The following is a 19,910-nucleotide window of genomic DNA, read 5'->3' as shown; positions in this document are numbered from 1 at the left end:
CTGCAGACATCTCAAAGCAGTTCCTGGGATTGCCAAGGGGTTTACATTCCAGGCACACTGCTGAGCCTTGCTTAAAAAAAAAAAATTGAAAAGGATTTGCATGACTATACAGCCTCCTTGTTTCCCATTTAATTGCTTCCTTTCCCATGAGCCAGCTGGTCAAACAAACCCACTTCTGGTAGTGCAATAGCAGAGAATAGGTGGACAGTGCTCTGCAAACAAAATATTTTACTTCTGAAGGTGTCTGAATGCAGTAATGGTTCAGGGCCCAGGTGACTTGGGCTGCAATTATTCTTTTCTGCTTTAAATAGTGCATGTGCAAAAACACAAAAACCTCTTCTCTATTGCCCTTTCAACGACTAAAACATGATGTCACCTGTTCCTCTGAAGAATAAGGTCAGACCAGAAGGCAGTAAGCTTGCAAGGATAGGTGTAGAAAGCCATTCTAATAGAATAGCCACATTGCTGCCTAAATTAGCCATGAAATCCTTGTGGAGTGTGAATAATCAAAATGAATTAAAGCACCTTAAATTTTTAATTTTTCCCAGTTATTCGTATTTATCAAAAATCAAAACTCACAACAAAACAACAACAACAACAAAAGAATGTGTGTTCCATGCATGGAATAATATTTGAAGCAAAGAAGTCAGTTTAACTTCACCAACTCCAGCAATGCAATGATGCTTCAAAAAGACAGACAGGACACAGATTTTAATATTAACCAAATTTTATTTCCTGTAACTTGTGCTGATAAGCCCCTGACAAGATCATATTTAAATGAAGCTTTTTTGCTAGGAAAAAATTGTCTGTATCTTCCATATGCACATCAACAGCCCAGTAATGAAAGAGCGAGGAATTGCAGGGACATCAAGAAATCCCAGGATATTATTTATAAACCAGACAGTTGTGCAATTATAACTACAGCAATTTCAGTTGCTACAGTGTTCAGGCACACCCATATGATCATCAATATAATATTTAGCCAACAGAAATCCAGCCACATTACAGACTGGCTTCTTAAAGAAATAACTATTTCCTTAATGTGTGTTCACAGTGTTTTCCTAATTTATGTCTTTCAAGCACAGGCTGTCTCAAAAATATGGGGCATTAGATATTTTAAATCCCAGCATAATTTCTGGAACTTCACCCAATATTTTTTGCAGCATGCTATAATTTCTGACTGAATTAAACATCATTATTTTTAAGTGCCTTAGATCTTGATTTAAAAGTTAAGGGAACCGGAGAGCTCATGATTCTTGCAGTCTCCACACAAGCCCTCGTTTCTGTTAAATCCATCAGTGTTTCCTTACATGATCCTCCAAGGTGTTTATCAGTTGTGGTGTCAGTAGATCAGTAAATTTGTGAGTCCACAAAACAACAAACAATTTTTTAGCATTCATTTTCATTTGATAAAAGTTTCTGAGAAAATTATTAAGAACTTAACAGATATTATTTATCTGTACAGTGCATTTCCCCACAGTTGTCTTCTATTCCTGTTCTATGGGAAAAAACCTGTTATTGTAATTGAATGCACCAAAATTCCTGGCCAGTCAATGTAAGCTAATCCATATAAAACATGAACAGTGTCATGTATCCATAGGTTAGATTTGGATAGGCACATAGACTCCTTCAGATGTGATCTGTATAAAGAGAAAGGAGAAGATGCTGGAAAGCTGTGTGCTCTTCCTGAGCCAAGCCAGAGAGACAAATGTGCTGCAGCCTGTTTCAAAAATCTTTTTATGACTGATGCCTCCGGGTCAGGGTCTGTTTTTGCAGAGCAAAGCAGATTTTGACAGAACTGTATCTCTTTGTGGCTGTAATAATGTATCGAGTTCAAGAACAAGGCAAAACGGGATGACATTATTCCAAGTTCATTGAAAACAATTCGGGGCAAGTCATTTCACAAACGAAAAACTCAGAACTAAAGAACACAAATAGGGCAAAAAAACCCCTAATGTAACCTTGAAATATCCTCCTCTGTAATCTACACTCTTACAACAGACAAACCCACCAAGGGAAACTTTAAACACCAAGTATGACTGGACTAACTATTAGGTGTAACTGCATTTCTCATTTGTTAGGCAACAAACAGTCTGGTGTTTAATCATTTATTTTATGTGTAGGAGCCATCTGCAAACTCCAGAAGGTCAAAAAGGTGTTTCTGAAAAACACAGAGGCAAAATAAGAGATCCTGTATTCTGCAAAAATACAGCACATCAAACATAAGGAAGCCTGGGCACCTGGCAAGGGTCATGAATATTTTCACAAGCCTGCAGAAAACAGGAGAGTGACTTGCTGTGGTGTGTTGCCACAGGATTCTAGCCTACTTCCAAAATATCTTGACTCCCAAGGAAGTGCTGTGGCATTTAATCATATATGAACTTGCATGACTAAGCATCCTTTATTTTTTTTTTTTTAAACACCCAAACAGTACAATTTTGACTTTAGGTTTGTTTCAAGAAAATATCGATCTGTTTCTATTATTCCAAAGAATAATTAGAAACCCCTGATCACCTCCAAGGATAGAGAAACGTGTGCTTAACAAAAATTTTATGCAGTTAATAGGATGCATATTTTAAAATACTTTTCAAAGCACATATGAAATGTTTTCCAGAGAAAGCTTGCTCAGCTGTCCTGATTAGGTAAATGCAAATGACCCAAGAAGTATTCTCCTGCAGGAAAGGACCCATGGATCACATCAACCCAACTCCACTTAAATGTCTGAATATTTATAGAATGCATATTTTTATATAAGCACACATATAAGTGTTTATTATAAAAATATGACATCTAAGGCTTTTAAAACATTACGTAATATTAGAGAGAGAAGGATAACCCAGGAGCTGGAAACAGAAGGCAGCATTACAGAGTGTAAAGACATAAATTTAAAAGGACTTAGTGAGATTTTTGCCGCCGTCTCTCAGTTACACTCCAGAGCTCCAGCACAATTTATTTTCTTGCCTTGAATAGGAAAATTAGAGCATTGCAACCACCAGAAATGAATGTTTTTCTCTGGTCTGCTTCACTGCTGAATCAAAGCTCTCTGCAAACCAGCTTGAAGAAGTGTGTTTAGCTGGTAACATGCATCAGGAGGTACAAGCTGTCACTTTTTATAAAAGGCTTGCACACATAATTTAAGATATATAAACTGGTTGTGGCAGTATTTTGGGATAAGGCTTCTCCTCCACTGTCCAGTATCTAAGTTATATATTGCATGTTTATACTGTCTGTTTTGTCCAGTTGCATCAATAAGTATCAGGAAGTTCTACATTGCCTCTCCCCCCCCAAAAAAAACCCCAAACAAACCTTAAAACAACTACTTAAGTGTTAGGTAAAAGAACAGAAAAGAGAACTGTGTAAATAAATTCACTTGTGTGTAATGTCTCATTTAGAGGGCGAAGAGAGTAAAACTACTCAAAACCTCCCCACTTGGCTTATGCTGTCTTACAGTGGCTCTGGAAAGGGTAGGGGGAATGGGGTGCATGTCCCATTCTATAGGGAAGGTTACAAACATGAACTGTTGGGGGAATGAGGCAGAGAAAAGTTTAGATACCTGCCACTCTAAATTTCCAAACAGCACTCTGCTATAGGGCGAGGTTTTATTTCCCTTCTCTGCTGTTCACATGTACCACACATAATGCATTAATTCCTGGTAATTTTTGATAAGATACAAATGTTTCATCATACCCCAGACAATTCAGTACTAAACCTAACGAGAAATGAAAAAAGTTTCAGAGAAAGAATTCCACTTTTTTCCTTTTAATATTTTCAAGCCTTTTCTTACATACACAAACAGCATCTGCCTATCTTCTTGACAGCTGTTACTGTATGACACATAACCCAGCACAGTGCTCCCATCCCAAAGGGAAATGTACAAGCATTTAATGAAATAATCACAACAAGATTAGTGTTTACTATGAATATTTTCCAATGAATTTCCTCTGTTTAATATTCTGAATGAGTGTAAGTAGATGAGTTACATCCTCTAAATTTACAGCTGCAAAAGCAGAATTGGTCCTTCCCCCATATGAGAAAACTAAAACCTATTACTTCTCTGAGCTCTGACAGTCTGAAAACAAATACTGAATGGTATAATTCAGTATCAGCTGAATATTGAATACTATTCCCACTGAGAGTAATGGCTTTTGCCAAGATAATGCAGATTCCACAACAGTGTGAGGCACTAACACAGAGGAAGCCAAAGGAAACCCAAGGGGAATTCCTGCTGAGCAAAGTTCCAGTTTTTCCTTTCCGGATCCTCCTCTTTGAACCTGCACTTCTGAACCTGTGAAGGTTTTGCTCAAGTTGTGCAGGAGAAGCAAGAATATTTCTTCCCTGTTTGTGCACACTGGACTCATCTCTGTGCTGCAATCAAACAGCCTTTCTGAAGCTACAGGACAATAGTACCACTAAGGATGGAAAAGACCTCCAAGATCATCGAGTCCAGCCTTCAACCAAATACCACCACGCTCACTAAACCACAGCCATGACGTACCACGTCTACTTGTTTTTTGAGCAATTCCAGGGATGGGGACTCCACCACTTCTCTAGGGATCCTGTTCCACTGCTTAACCACTTTCAAAGGAGACATTTTTTCCTAAGACTTCACCGTTCATATACAGCATCTGCTTTCAGCCTTCCCTCCAAAGTGACTCTAGCCCATACAGACTTGTTACGACCCTCCCTGATCAGTGAGTTCATGCTGAGTTCTATCCCAAGTCTGAAGCTTCCAAAAAGTCTCTCCCCCCACAGCAATTTGCAAATGGATTAAAAGCACTTTTAACTGAAGCTGCCAAAGAATTACACAGTTACTTTAGTGTACACCGAACTAGAGTCCAGTTTGTTTTGCAGTACAGAACCAAAGTAAGTCTTGACATTGCTGTCTCATTTTCCCCTTCCCTCTAGAGTAAGCAGAGATAGGAACCCTCTCGGTAGAGAAATGAGGTTCAAACACCACAAACTGAATCCACACAGATGTTTGTCCTCAGCTATTATTCAATTGCAGAGTCATTTAAAAACCCACAGGACCTAAAGTTTCCATATTAAGAGTCTTCATGCACGTAAAAAAAACTCTGCCTAAAATGCTTCCAAGAGCTAGACACAGGTTCAAATGTTGCTCATCAGCAAGGGTCTGGGTTTCTAAATTCAGCTGTGGCAAAACTGGGCTCTCTGACACCCACTTTCTTTTCAGGACCCATATTTGGCATGTGCTTGCAGATCTGCAAGAGCCTCTGGTGGCAGAGGTGCCAGAGAAAGAGATGGCAATGGTGCTGGTCTGTCTTCTCATTCCTCTTCATTCCTCTTACTGCCAGCATTAAAGCAGTGCCAGAAGACGTGGCAGAGGAGCTCAGTTCCATTCTTAATCTTATTGAAGCTGCCACCTACCATGAGAAATGTTTAAACCTCCAGATACAAGACAGTCTGAGGTCAGGAAGGCAATAGTATCAATCTGTTTCTACCCAAGCTAAACTGCTTCACGCAGAGATAAATTTAATATTTATTGAGCCAAGAAAAGAAGAAAAAGGATTCATAGACCACTGGTTTGGGTATCTGATTGTTTTCCAGAGAAACACAGTTTTTTGTGTTGCTCTATTGACTGCTTAATGCAAAGAAAGTGTTGAACAGCACTGACAAGGGGATGGATGACTCCTTATCTCCCAGCAGAGCTACTGGGCATAAAGTCTCCCCAGCTCTATTTGCTGCACCAACAAATATTTAATCCTTCTGTACAAAGGGAATCAGGTTAAGGACACTGAAGCTCTTTCTTATCTGTGAGGTTTTATAGATGCTTCAGTGTGTAATATCCCTGGGTCCGACAAAGCCAAAAAATTTCAAAACCAAAGTGAAGCCAACAGAACACCCCCAGACAAACTGAACGGGCTCATTTAGGAAAAGTTGACATACCTGGTCACAGTGCAAATTAGTAGAGAATTATCTAGTTATTTTTATTACCCCAAATTAAAAAAAAAAACAACAAAACAAAAAACAACCCCCCCAAAACCAAACCAAAACAAACCCAGTTATCTGCAACTCCGAAACGTGATTATTACCACAAAATAATATTTATAAGCAATGGATGACACAGACTGACATAATTATTTTGTGAAACAGCTGTTGTATTTTGGGGATTATCTCTAGAAATGTATACCACAGAAATTAGGTTCTATAAGATATGTTTTGCCAGTGGGCAGATTGCTGGAGGAAAAGCTGGAGTTTCATTAGTTCCCATTATCTGTATTTGCAAGCTGTTTACAAATAGTGAGCCAAATGATAGGAGATTTTCAATAAATATTCACTTCTTGTTTACTGAAAAATACCAGTGGTTTGCTATCCAAATTTACAGTAACTATTTTCTCTAGAAATATATATCTTGATAGGAAACACAAGCAGAAGGAAAGCTTTTTTGAGTAGAGAATACCAGAACTCCTGCCAAACTATCAGCTTTGTATGCAGACCAGAAAATGCTCCAGTGCACTGGAGCATTCAAATTTTATCAAGTTAGTCAACAGATTTCCAATAAATGTCATTTTCATGCCCCCTTTTTGCATTCTTGTGCAAACTAGGACCAAACAGTATAATACCAGTGAAATCAGTTAAATAAACTAGAAATTACGTCCCTTTTTCAATTTGCAGTATATCTCCAGGGTATCAGACATTCAGCCATGGTGACTAAGGACTCAAACCCATTAGAGTGCAATACATAGTTCAGCAAGGAAAGCAGTTTGGAGGGATGCAGTGAAAGGACTCTTCCTCCCAAAGGTATTCAGGAACAGCTTTGTTGGCCAACCAGACCATTGGACCACTCGATTTGAGCACACGGCAGTTTTTAAGTTATTCACAACAGCATTTCAGAAGAGCTACAGTAAACACAGATATATAAAATTTTTCTGGCTCTGGGTGATGTCAAGCTGGTGGATGAGAAGCTTGATATGACCTGGCAATGTGAGATTGCAGTCCAGAGAGCCAACTGCATACTGGGCTGCATCAAAAGCAGGTCTGGGGAGGTGATTCTCCCTTTCTGTTCTGCTCTGGTGAGACTGCACTTGGAGTGCTGTGTCCAGTCCTGGGCTCCACAACTTAAGAAGGACACAGACCTGTTGGAGTGAGTCCAGAGAGGGCCACCAAGATGCTCAGAGGGCCGGAGAACCTCTGCTGTGGAGACAGGCTGCAAGAACTGGGGTTGTTCAGCCTGGAAAAGTGAAGGCTTTGGGATGACCTAATTGCGGCCTTCCAGTGCCTACAGGGAGACTACAAGAGAGAGGGATAGAGACTTCTTACAAGGCCATGGAGTGATAGGACAAGGGAGAACAGCTTCAGAGAGAAAGAGGGTAGGTTTAGATTAGACAGTGGGAAGAAATTCTTTACTCAGAGGATAGTGATGCACTAGAACTGCTTGCCCAGAGAAGCTGTAGATGCCCCATCCCTGGAAGTGCTCAAGGCCAAGCTGGATGGGGCTTTGAGCAATCTGATCTAGTGAAAGGTGTTCCTGCCCACAGTAGGAGGCTTTGAACTATATGATTTTTAAATTCCCTTCCAACCCATATCACTCTACGATTCTCTGATTTGGAGAGAGATGGATCCTAAGCTGTTACAAAGCACTGTGATTTCATTGATCTCAATGACACAGTAAGTGTGAAAGTTTAGCCATGGATCTAGGCTACAATGCCAGGCTCATCCCCACTGAACAGTTCAAAAAACACTTTTGAGTGAACACATAAAGCATCGCCCAGTAATAAAATAAAAAATAAAATAAAATAAAAAAATCACTGCTGTCCTTGTTAGTATATTATGAATTTTGCCTTGAGATTAACATATAAACCCAAAATTGGAAGGACAATAGTGAAAAGGATCACTGGTGCATAAAAGCAACTGAAATAGTGACTTCCACAACATGCCCCACAGGCTTCATTTAAAGCTTGGTTTTCAGGATTAAATGGTCGGTATCTGGTGTTCAGAGGAACAAAAGGACTCCAAGAGCAGGGGACGGAACAGCAGGAGTTGAAAAGTTGTATTAGTGGCAATGTTTTAAATGTGTAGAAAGTATTGCTAGTTTGTAGTCAGGTTAAAGGTAAGGTAAGAGGTTTAATATTACCAATATTTATTTTGCTTGAGNCAGAAGTTGCATCCATAGCAATGTTTTAAATGTGTAGAAAGTATTGCTAGTTTGTAGTCAGGTTAAAGGTAAGGTAAGAGGTTTAATATTACCAATATTTATTTTGCTTGAGTTTTTCTTTTTTTTTAAAAAAAAAAAACCTCTTCCTATGTTTTCACATGTATAATTTTACACATATATTTCTAATACACATACACAAATGTGTGTGCTTATGTGCATATAAACTGTGCAAAAATCCAAGTAGGGACTACTATGTAAAATTATTATGCACCACAGCAAGCAGGGCAGTACTGTTTAATCATGAGTGTATGTGCTGTCCACTTGAATAGAGAAATAGAGAATATATATAGTTAGTTTTATCATTTCAGTCACTACAAGCAAAAAGGTAGCCCAAAAAAAAAAAAATTGATAGAGTTGATAGATTCCTTTAATCAGCTTGTACTCTAAAAACCACCTGAACCACGAGTAGTGTGGGGCAGGGCAGGAAGCTGCCTTGACAGAAAAGGTCATGCAAGCCCTGAACACACAGCTAAATTGAGAAGAGATATTAGTTCATTACCCTGACCTCCTGTAAGGCCAAAGGCTTTAGTCTTTCACACAGTTGCTCCTGCACTGAATCCACTAATGTGCATTTGCAAAACTACTTCTTCCAGGAACACAGACAGTCTTGATTTAAAACAACAGTCAGATTATGGAAAGAATTACACCTTCCCTAGTAATTAGCTCCAGGATTGCAATGGAGAGGGAGGGAAAAACAACAACAAAATAATCCAATTTCAAGACAAACTCGTCAGACTTCAGCTTCCAGCTGCTGGGCACCACTAGACTGGTAAAGAGTAGGTGGGTTATTTGATGCTTATCCTTTTTCCTCCTGTTTGATTTCTGTGTAGTTTTGTCACATTTCACTTCCTCTTTCCTCTTTGTTTTTAAAGTATTAAACAGCTTGATCCTCCTGTCATTCCAGTGAATTTTCATCTGCCTTCAAAAGCATCAGACCTCTTTCCCCCCCCCCTTCAGAGCATCAGTTGCAGGTCACATTAAGAGAAGCCACTGAAAGCTCAGCACCATATACCAGCATAATCATTCTTGCTCGTGCTGTGACAAGACAAATCACTTCCTTGCTTGTATTTACTACTCCCTTACTCATCTGCCTGCAGAGCATCTCACCTTGTTCTGATGCAGCACATCATCTGTTGCTTGCACACTGCTACCCCAGGTCCTTTTAGCTGCTGCCTTCCAGGCTAATTTCTCATTTGAAGTAAGCTCACTCTCCTTATTTCTGTAAGGACTGCTTTACATTCGGTATATTTAAAGCTTATTTCTGTTTCAATGAACATCTCTTCATCATTCTTTCAACTGCTGATTTATCTAAATGCTTTTTCCATATTGATTTTATGGTTAATGTTGCAAAAGTGGTATAGCTGAGCTGTGATAAACTTAATAGGATGATTCCACATAATCAATCCTGGAGTCCTGGGGACTGCTAACATCCATTATAGCACTGCTGGAAAAGAAAGGCCATTCCAGCAAATTTACTTGGGTGGAAGTTTGGAGGGGGGAAAAAAAACTTTAACTTGATGTTTTTTGTAAAATAAAGTAATGGCAAGAGAGCTCTCTGGTGTACAGTCAACAAAGGTTCATGAAAAAGGAAGAGAGTTCATGATCTGAGAGAGGTTAGGCTACCAAAAGTGCACTTCATCATTGGCAAAGGGCCCATTGAAGACCCAGCTGCCACACTGACGCTGGTCTTACACAATTAATAACAAGAATAATTTGAATTAGCTTTTTTCCAAACAACTGCAGAAGATTTCAGGCTGGATGGACTCACTTTGTCACCAAATTAAGCCATGAAACGTGTCAAGGGGAAGGTGAGGAAGATCATTTTTAGTCTAGCCCACAGTCCACCTTGTAGGAGAGGGAATGACTGATATCCCAGGCTCAAAATACAGCCAGCCACCAGATGAGCCCAGCACCACACTGGGACAGTCAGGCACAGCCTGTCACTGCCTAGAGACATCAGCAAGGAGCAGCATCTCAGTAATTCTCTTAATGATGAACAGAGAAAAGCAACTTTCTCACCGAAGGGAAATTCATCATCTGACCTGCTAAGAAACTCATCACCTGACTTTGTGAAGGCCCGAGGGGTGACTCTTTGGGTGTGTGATGCTTCTCTCCTTCTTTCTCTTTACCTTGAGTGCTCTTTCTCTCTCTCTCTCTTTTCCCTTACATGTTTTCTTGGGTGCTTTTCTTTATGCTTTTACATTGCTGTATTATAACCAAAAATAGGCTAAATACCCGTTTTCCTTTGCAACCAAATTGTTAAGTGCTTTGCAGTGAACGAGAGATAATATTAATGTTTGATAATCAAGTGTTTAAGGAAACTAAATAGTGCAGGAAGACACTTGTACAGACTATATTTTATTTGGATTGATGTAGTCTATTTTGCTTTATGAAACAGTTGCCTATATTAGAATAAACCAAGGGATTAATGCAGTGTCTTAACACCCTGATAATCTCAAATTACTCTTTACAACCTTTTTTTTTTTTTTCCTGTGGACCATGGACCTTCAGAACCATTTCTAACAACTTGAAAAATGTTTCTGAGCAGAGTCAACCTGCCTCTGCTCCAAGCTCTGCGCCTCCGTTTAGGACTTGCTTCCTTTCCCACATTATTGCTGCAAATAGAATGTCTCCTACAGTAAGAAATCCAGCATAAAAAGATACTTCATTACTCCATATGGTGAAGAATACTGATTTTCCCTCGGGCTATCAGGAAGTGGAAGCGTTTTTATCTGGGTATCAAAACACCAATTGGATTTTATGAAACCTACTTACAGAGAATTTTTCCTCACCTCCCAGAAGTTCTTTCCAATGATTAATGCTTCGGGCCAGGGAGTGGAAGCAACACTATTTAAAACAGTTCCATTCTAAAGGTGTTGCAGCCACTGTAAGGAATGTCTGCTGCCAAAAACAACTTACAGGGGTTATTTTTGAATACTATTTATCTTTATTGGGACTTCAACGTGGTTTTCTATAGTATTTAAATAATTATTTGCCTTGATGATGACCTTTCATGAATGAATCAGCTTATTTGTTGCTATTTACTGGGTTCATTCACACGCTGGCTGATACGGGAAAACGGGGTTTTCATTAAAAACTTTATTTTACTCATTCAACTTTTTCTAAAACAGAATTTCTGTCATTCTGTCATGTGAAAAGAGGAGATTTCCTCAAACCCCGAGTGTTTGATCAGTCTGCCAGTGCCCCAGGAAAGCTGAGACCCTTGTGCCCAACCAGTCTGTCAGCATCCCATTGTGGGGACCCTTCACTGGTTGAACTGACTTGTTCAGGGTCACACACCAAGCAGAGGAACCCCCTCCTGGGGCTCTACACCTTTACTCACTGCCAGCAGCTTCCAGCACCCTTCAGGGGCTCACATTAACAGTTTATGGAATAACACTCTTTATTAATAAAAAAATTGTGACAGGTTAATGTTGGAGAATTGCCAGTGATTGTATCTGACTGCAAAAATATGTTCTGAGAAATGTACTAATTCAAAGCAATACACAGACAAGCTCTAATCCCCCATAAAAGTCAGCTCAAGACAATTATTCAGCGTGCACAGAGTACAGTTCTCACCCAGTAGGCATCCCTAGGACTTGAAAATATTATTACCATAACGATCACAGATTGGAGCTAGAAGCTTATAAAGTACCAGGAAAACATGACAAATACAGAATTATGATGAGCAGGAAAGCTTCCCCTGAAGTAAGAAAGAAGTTGGCAGATAGTTTCTACGATTTCTATTTGCCATGCCACTCTGATAGAGATGAAGACTAGTGCTTCACAATAATTATATTCCAGGTCACAATTTATAGTCACATATAGACCTTAGATTTGCATCGGGCTCCAGAAAACACTCCATCAATACACCATCTCCTCTGCTTAGCAGGGATTTGGGTCAAAAATAAGGACCTACACTGCACTTGAACATAAGTTTGCTGAACTGGCCTTGCCCATTTGTACTGTGCTCTTAGTGCAAATAGTAGATAGAGGAGGATCTTTAAACATGGTCATTAAAAACTCTGAATGTCTCTGGTCAGCTGCATGCCCTGTATCACTGCCATGTCTATCCTACACCCTGCTAGACAGCTAAGACTTCCAAATGCACTAAGAATGTATTAAAAAAAAAGTAATATACATACAGTGACTATTTAGAGAGAAACATTGAATAAAATAATCACGACTTCCAAGGTGTGAACGTTTTCCTCTTTGCAAGAAGGGAAAGGGAAATGCCATCATGAATTTAGGGATTAAATGCTTCTGCAACACTCACCAGAAAAACTGATTATCTCGGCGCATGTCCAAGATAAGTTTTCACTTACATCTTACACACAAAAGCTCAAGCAAGCAAGTTCACAAAACTGTAGTAAAATTTTGGGTTAATGATAGTCGCGTTTAGACAAATGTAGGTTAAGAAGGCTTCTCGTTTCCTGATGCACACAAATTGTTCTCTGTGATTTAAGGACCTTGACACATAAATACAGAATACAGGAGGAAAATCTTACTTTGATATCAAAGCTAACCTCCTGTATCAGAATAATGGAAAAAACAAGATCATTTCATCATCTGCTAAATATGAATCTATGGTGATTCTTGTCTCAGTGCATAAAACCCTATCAAGCTTTCTCCTGAAGTGAAAAAAGAAAGATGTAACATATGCCTACTCACCAGCGAGGGGCAAGTATTCTGAAAATTCGATCATGAATCATGGTGTCAAGTTTGCTCTCTTTCAAAATTCACTAGAAAACCTCTTTTATCTTTTTTTTTCCCCTGATGATAACAGACAAAGAAATATTTCCTTCACAACATACTCCCTATCAAAATGCATATCACTTTTCCCCTCTCTCTTTAGTGAAAAGTGCTGTTCTCTGACAACCTTTGTAAACATCTCATGTATAACAGAATTCCCTAAAAATCAGTCTTAACACTTCCCAATCACAGTAGTTAACGCTGGCAAGACTTGTTGATGACACCCCTGCTGTTGTCCTTGATCTTGTTGCAGTCTTAGGCTACATTTATATCACTAGGATTATTTAGATTTGCTCAAAGTTCCTTTTCTATGAAGAAACAAAGAACATGTATGATCTTTCAAAGAACATACCATGACAGACAAAATGAGACACAGCATCAATCTAGCCACGTGACTCGTTGAATTTATCCTCAATGTGAGTAAATTTCTTCAGGAGGGAGTATCACAATAAACTCAGCTCTATTACTTCCAGGACCCCAACTCTTTATATCCCTTATTATCTATTTCTAGGTACTACATCATTATAAATCTATTTTTACTGTAAAATGCTCCCTAAGTACTACACGTTCCCTTCACAATTCCAATGACCACAAATCCAAACACTTGTGGATGGAACTCTAAAATCAAGTTCTGTCTTAAAAAAATCCCAAAACACCCAAAAGAGCATGCCCTCAGTTAGAGCAGTTTTTATTTAAAGCAGAGCTCTGAAAATCTGTAGCATTTGGCTATCAGTCTCAGAAAAACAATCCGTTGAAAGATTTCGCCTTCCTGCTTCTAAGCAGACCAGAAATACACACAATCTGCTTTGCAGACACTTTTTCAGTGTTTCTAGACTCTGCTACATGAAAGTTCATTAATATATTGAGGCATGGTACAATAGGTCCTCAAAAAAGTATAGCTGAATAAATTTACACACTGGTTTAATAGCAGAAATGAGGCAAAAAAAAAAAAGAAAAAAAGTCATCACCAAGGGATGATTTAAAAACTAAAACCCTGATCTTGCAAAATTGCAAGCAGTGCTCCCAAATAATAGGAAATATGCCTTAGAGCTGGAGACCATTTGCAGCCTCAACAGTTATGATTGCCCCAGGCTCTTGAACACTTTGAAATAATTTCAAAGTTTAAAGAACTGTTCATTCCACAACAGAGTTAAAATATTTTCTGGCAGAAATCCCCTTGCTAATGGAAATACTGGACCTCGTCTTTTAAAGGCAGCAAGGGCAGGGCAAGTGAACCAAGTAAAATTGCAGCTGAGGTAGGGAATCTCCAGAGTGGTGCTATTTTGACAGCTCTGAAAATGCAACAGATCAGCCAAGGGCTGCATGATTAAATTATGTCATGCCAAAATTATCACTACTACAGCACTAGAAAGCCCCGGGTATATGGTCTCTTAACAAAACTCCCAAAACACCTATAACAGGAAACAGTTAATTTGTTTATAGATGAAGTGGCGACAGCTGGCCAAAGGTAAGGGTTAAAATATCAGCACTTGCAACCCTTCAACTGATTTGATCTCAGGACAGCTCTACATGCCTGATTTGACCAGGTCCCACAGCCCAGGCCAAGAAGCACAAGCTAAATGCTCTGTGTGTTCTCCCCACATCACCATAAGCCTGGACTGAATTGCCAAGGACTCTTGTGAGACGTGGGACTGACAGTTCACACACAACAGACACCACCACCGAGCAACCCAACCTAGTGGAAGGTGTCACTGATCACAGCAGAAGGATGGAACTAAATCACATTTAAAGGTCCCTTCCAGCCCAAACCATTCTATGGTTGTATTAGATACAGGCTTCTGAATGATGTCAGGCATATAAAGACCACGCTTCGTTTTTTCCTCTCGAAAGAAAATTCCTGCGTTTTTGATTACCAAATTCAAATCCTTCATTAAAGAAACAGCAAACTAAAAATTTAAACTAGATGAGTATATTCCTCCAGAACCAAGGCAGAGCCAAGTACATCGGGGTCCTTCCCAACACAGTTCCTTGTCTGATTCCAGAGAATCACAGAATCACAGAACATCCTGGGTTGGAAGGGACCCACAAAGATCATAAAAGACCAACTCCTGGCCCTGAACAGTTCAACCCCAAGAATCACATCACAAATGACCACCAATATGGGAATCTGTAAAGAAAAGACTTGCAGCCTCACAAGGTCTGACACTTTTCCTCCTTTTCTGGAAGTGGCAGAATAAGGCTGAAGAGCAGCCTGTGCAGCCTCCAACATCAAAGCACATTCACAGGCAGCACTTTGGGATATGTCTTTTTGCAGCCTTTATTTCATGAAAGCAGCTTCTCTCTGGTGCAGAGCTGGCTGGTTTCAGAGAATGCTATAGAAATGTGCCTGCCCTTTGACTGACTTTGTCAGAGAGGCTAAAACATTTAGTTTTGAAACCTGACAATATTTCACAGCCTTTGGAAGAGACAAGCTGTCAGGTTTCCTTTGGGAGGAAGAAAGGAAGGAGTGTACATCCACTGAATGAAAATAACTAACACAGAGCTGGATCCAGCCTCAAATAAGCAAATCTTTCACCGAATGAGTGCTACAGGTCTTGCCTTACTGATTTTAGCTGAAAAACAATTCTAGGATTTGGCCTTTACATTTAAGCATAAGACTTATTTTTTAGGATTTAATTGCCTAAACCTAGTAAAAGACTGCAAATCTACATGAGCACAAGATGCATACAGAACAGCCTCAAGACCTGAAAATTAACTCTGCAGGCACACAAGTGTTACACAGACAAACAACAATTGCAAGCTCTATTGTTCAATGCAACAGCAGCATCATTCAAAAAAACAACTTGCAATGGAGCAATACATCACAGAGCTTTGTGGTTATACTTGCTCTGATTTCTGATTGCAAAACCTATTTCTGTTACCTGTAACTTTGTCAAGCTGAAGTTTATCAGCATGAGGCAGCACCCTGACACAGCTGTCACAGGTTTTTTTGGCAGAACCAACTGAACACTGGATTCACAGGAAGAGGTGGGATATATCTACACCATACATAGGTGTAGAAAAATAATTTCAGCAGGTGTTTTAGTGCAATGTTTCGAAAAGAAAGTCTCTACATTCATTGTAAGGGTCACCTTTCTTATCCAGGAACTGGCTTGTGGGGAATATTCTTTAAGTAGGAAAAAAAAAAAATCCACAAAGATAAGGAAGAAATGAGCTGCTGAAAGAAATAATCACATCAAGGCTTACCACAGTCTCTCAAAAAACATATGTTAATGCACAACTCCTCCACTGTTAATAAAACCACATCAGCACCAATCTTTTAAACTAACTATGCCCCATCACAGGAGGGCAAGAGCCCAGCAGCTGCCAGGCACAGATGTTCATAGGAAAGAGGCTATTCCAAGGGTTTCTGCTAGACATAGGAAGAAAAACAATTCTTTTTCTCATCACATAAAAGTAAAGGTTATAATAGTGGAGGGTTGAATAATAGCAGGAACAGCTAGGGAATAAACTGACTAATCAGGAGACAGACCTGCTGCTGGGGCTGTAGATTTAGGAAATCTGCATGGGGCAAAAATTTCCTACAGTGGGATATCAGTTGCATGTGTGAGAAACAAGGGCTGACATGCACCATCCAGGGAACTCCCACAGACACCAGAAAAATGGAGTCTTTTTATCTGTTGTTGCCTTTTGTTGAGGGAGAGTACAGCAGAAGGCCAAAATATTCTATCTGAAATACTAAATGCTATGCAAATGTCCTGCCTTCTGTGGCCACAGGTGATTTCCATTGAAATGGAGAGGAATTATTCAGTTGTAAAGCCGTGTAGCTCACTTGGTTGACTGCACCCTTGTAGGTTCGAGTGTGAAATAGTAGATGCTCTGAAAAGGGTGGATTCTTGGCTCAAGGAAGCTTGGAGTACTTGGAATTATTCAAATTACTGGTCAGGTGACACGCATCTGTAGGCAAGTTCACGCAGTGTTACAGCTGTAACTTTGAGCCTTCTTTCCAAATCTGAGGATTTGTCCAAATGATTCAGTCCTCCCTTCCTTATAGTGGTAGAATTGCCAAAATAATGACAGGACAAGGGAGCAAAGGTCAGTCCGGGAGCAGGAGACCACCTTTTTCCTGCCTGCAGCCCCAGGGTTTGAAAGGATACAGGTGCTAAAGAGAACCATATAATAGAGGTATTAAGCATTCCTACGTTGTAGGATACAGTGCTAAGAGAGAGAAAAGAAACAACCAAAACCAACCCCACAGAGCAGGTTACAGAAGACAAGTTTACAAGGTCAGAATTTCATATTAAGGGCACATTGTTCAAAACCAAAAAAAAAATGAAAGTTTCTCTTTTATTAAAGGTTAACACATCTCTGGTTTGAAAAATGAACCCCAAAATTATTGTTTGCACATGGGTACAAAGTATTTTGCATCAAGAATACTCAAAACAACCAACAGAAATTAGGTTGAGGGGAAAAAAAAGCAGTAGTGAAATGATTCTGAAAATTTCTAACTTCAGTTTATGTTAATTTTTTAATCATTTGATGGGATTGCTATGTCTTTTTTAATTTACCAGTCAAAATTAAATAGCATAGTGATCACTTCTCAGGTCTCCTGGACAAGAGTACTCCAATATTCAAAGACAACAGGACTCTCTTTTTTTCTATACTGATCTTCAAAAATATTTGCTCATTTTGTCTGCTAAGTCAAGGCACCTCAGGTACAAAAGATGCTTACAAATATCCTAAAAGAAGACCAAATCCAGTCAGGAAAAAAAAAAAAAAAACGAACTCTAAATTGAAAGAGTTTTCTCAGTTTCAGAGGTCAACCACAGTGGTGGTAAAGCAACCAGAGGATGCTGCATTCATGAAAGATTACAAATGTTTAATATGCAGAAGAATTTTCCTACTGAATGCACAGGGATGAAGATGGAGACAGGTAGTGACTTGGTCTATGTAAAAAGCAGCAGAGTCCCGTGCTAGGATGTTGACAGGGCACCCAGAAGCCCAGGGCAATGCTCTGCCCAGGTTCCCAGGCATGAGAGCTCACAATAAAATTCAAGTCAGCCCTCTCATTCTCTCACCATACATCTCCCTGGCTGACAATAAAGAACAGGTCTGTCTAGCTGTAATATATTATTGTGTAATTTTCCCACAATACCAGACACAGGTCAACTCTGGAACAAATTATTCCAGAACAGCATTGATTGTTTGGGTCCATGGACTAAACTCCAATAACATACTCATATACAGGAAAATCCCCTGTATTAAACAGATAACCCAGATTCACCCTAAGTGCCTAATTTGCCCACGTGCTCGATTTGGCTTCTAGTCCTCCCATTTTCATGAATATTCAGTTCAGCTTCTTAGTAGGGCTCAGGGTGCTGCTGGAGTCCTGTAGCTTTATTATGCAATGAACAAACACGAGGGAGTGATATTAGATATTGATCCAGGACTATGGGTATCAGCTGCAGCCCTGCTCCCCAAGCATGCCATCAGCACAAGCTTCCTTCACCAGGCAGTTCTGACCAGCAACCATCTGAAGGCCATAAAACCTTCTCTCCTCATTCCAAAACTGACATCTCCCAGGGCTCAAAACTGTTTCCTTTACCCTGGAAAGTTTCCAGAGATGTTCTAGAGAACAGTGAGCTATTACTCAGGGACTATTCTCATCTGTTGATCTTTGCTCTTTAATAAAGAAAGAGCAGCTTGGGCAGCACCCAGGGCCACTGTGCACTTCCTGCTATTCTGACACAATTATATTGCAGATGCTGCAATTCCACACAAGCTGAATATTCAACCCTTACTGCTTCTGGCTTTTTAATAATAGACACCTTTCAGAAAACCCTTGTTATCTCCAGTTTAACATCTCAGACTTGCTGACAAGAAAGAACTGGGAGGAATTCATTTGGAAAGACTCACTAGAACAAAAATTGTTCAATGGAGGCCCCCAGCTGCAGGCTGTCATGCATGTTGAAGTCATCACATACTCATCATGACATTTGAACACTGCATTCAACTGTAATCAGTCTTTATACAGCATAAGAACTATAATTATAAAGTGATTTTGACATCAGAAATGGCATTGCAGTACCTCACTTAAAAATACCCACCCTGAAAATAGGATGCTAAGCCTTGTGTTTAGCAGAGGGACAGTAAGTTGGGCGTGAAATCAGACTCTGACAAGGAGAAACCCAGTCTGGCAAGAGACTTAGCTATCAAAAATAAGGATTAAATGTATGTTGAATTCTGTGCTCTCCGGCATTTCAGCACCTTGCCCTTGGCTTTTCCTTGGACCAAAGATCTGGAACTCTTTCCTAGAAATTTTGAATGCTGCCTCTTCTCCTAAAGGGAGTAAGGGAAGAAAGGGTAGAGGCAGGATGGATTGTCAAACAGCAAGCACCATGCAGTGAGCGTGGGCCAGGACTGAGGCATGTGTCAGGCTGTGCAGAACTGAGACATGATTCAGCTTCTTCTTCCTATTTAAAACACTTCTGACTTCTCAAGACTATTTTCTGCCAGCAGGTCTCTGACGGGAAGGTAAGAGAGGCAGCGCTGATATTCAACATCCGCTCTCAGAAGCGGTGCTTCTGTGACCCAGAGCTATCCTACAACATAATTCTTCTCTGTCCACAATTCAGCTGAATTACTGTAAAAGCAGGACCAAAGCTCTCCCTTTTCCTTGTTACACACGTCAGGCACCAGGTATTTTTATTCATCCCCACAAATTAAATATTTTCTCCTGAAAAGGTCAAAATGTCAGCTACTCGTAAACCTGTAAGCACCTACGTAATGATAAAAAATATTTTAAGGCTGCTCAGCCAAGCACAAACAGCTGTGATACCAACAGACAAGACAATAAATCTATTTTCACAAGCTGACTGGGCACGGTAAAGCAAAATATAGTCATGGCCGGAAAAGGAGTTCCTCTCTTAGGAATAAAAACATTAATTTATTTTGATTTCGATATACGTATGCATCTCATGTAATCTAACAAAAACTGCAAAAGACATTTTTGTTATGTGCTTGG

The sequence above is a fragment of the Lepidothrix coronata genome, unplaced genomic scaffold (assembly GCF_001604755.1).
Source record: "Lepidothrix coronata isolate B3197 unplaced genomic scaffold, Lepidothrix_coronata-1.0 Scaffold130, whole genome shotgun sequence".
In the NCBI taxonomy this organism is placed as follows: Eukaryota; Metazoa; Chordata; class Aves; order Passeriformes; family Pipridae; genus Lepidothrix; species Lepidothrix coronata.
This window is presented reverse-complemented; position numbering follows the sequence as displayed.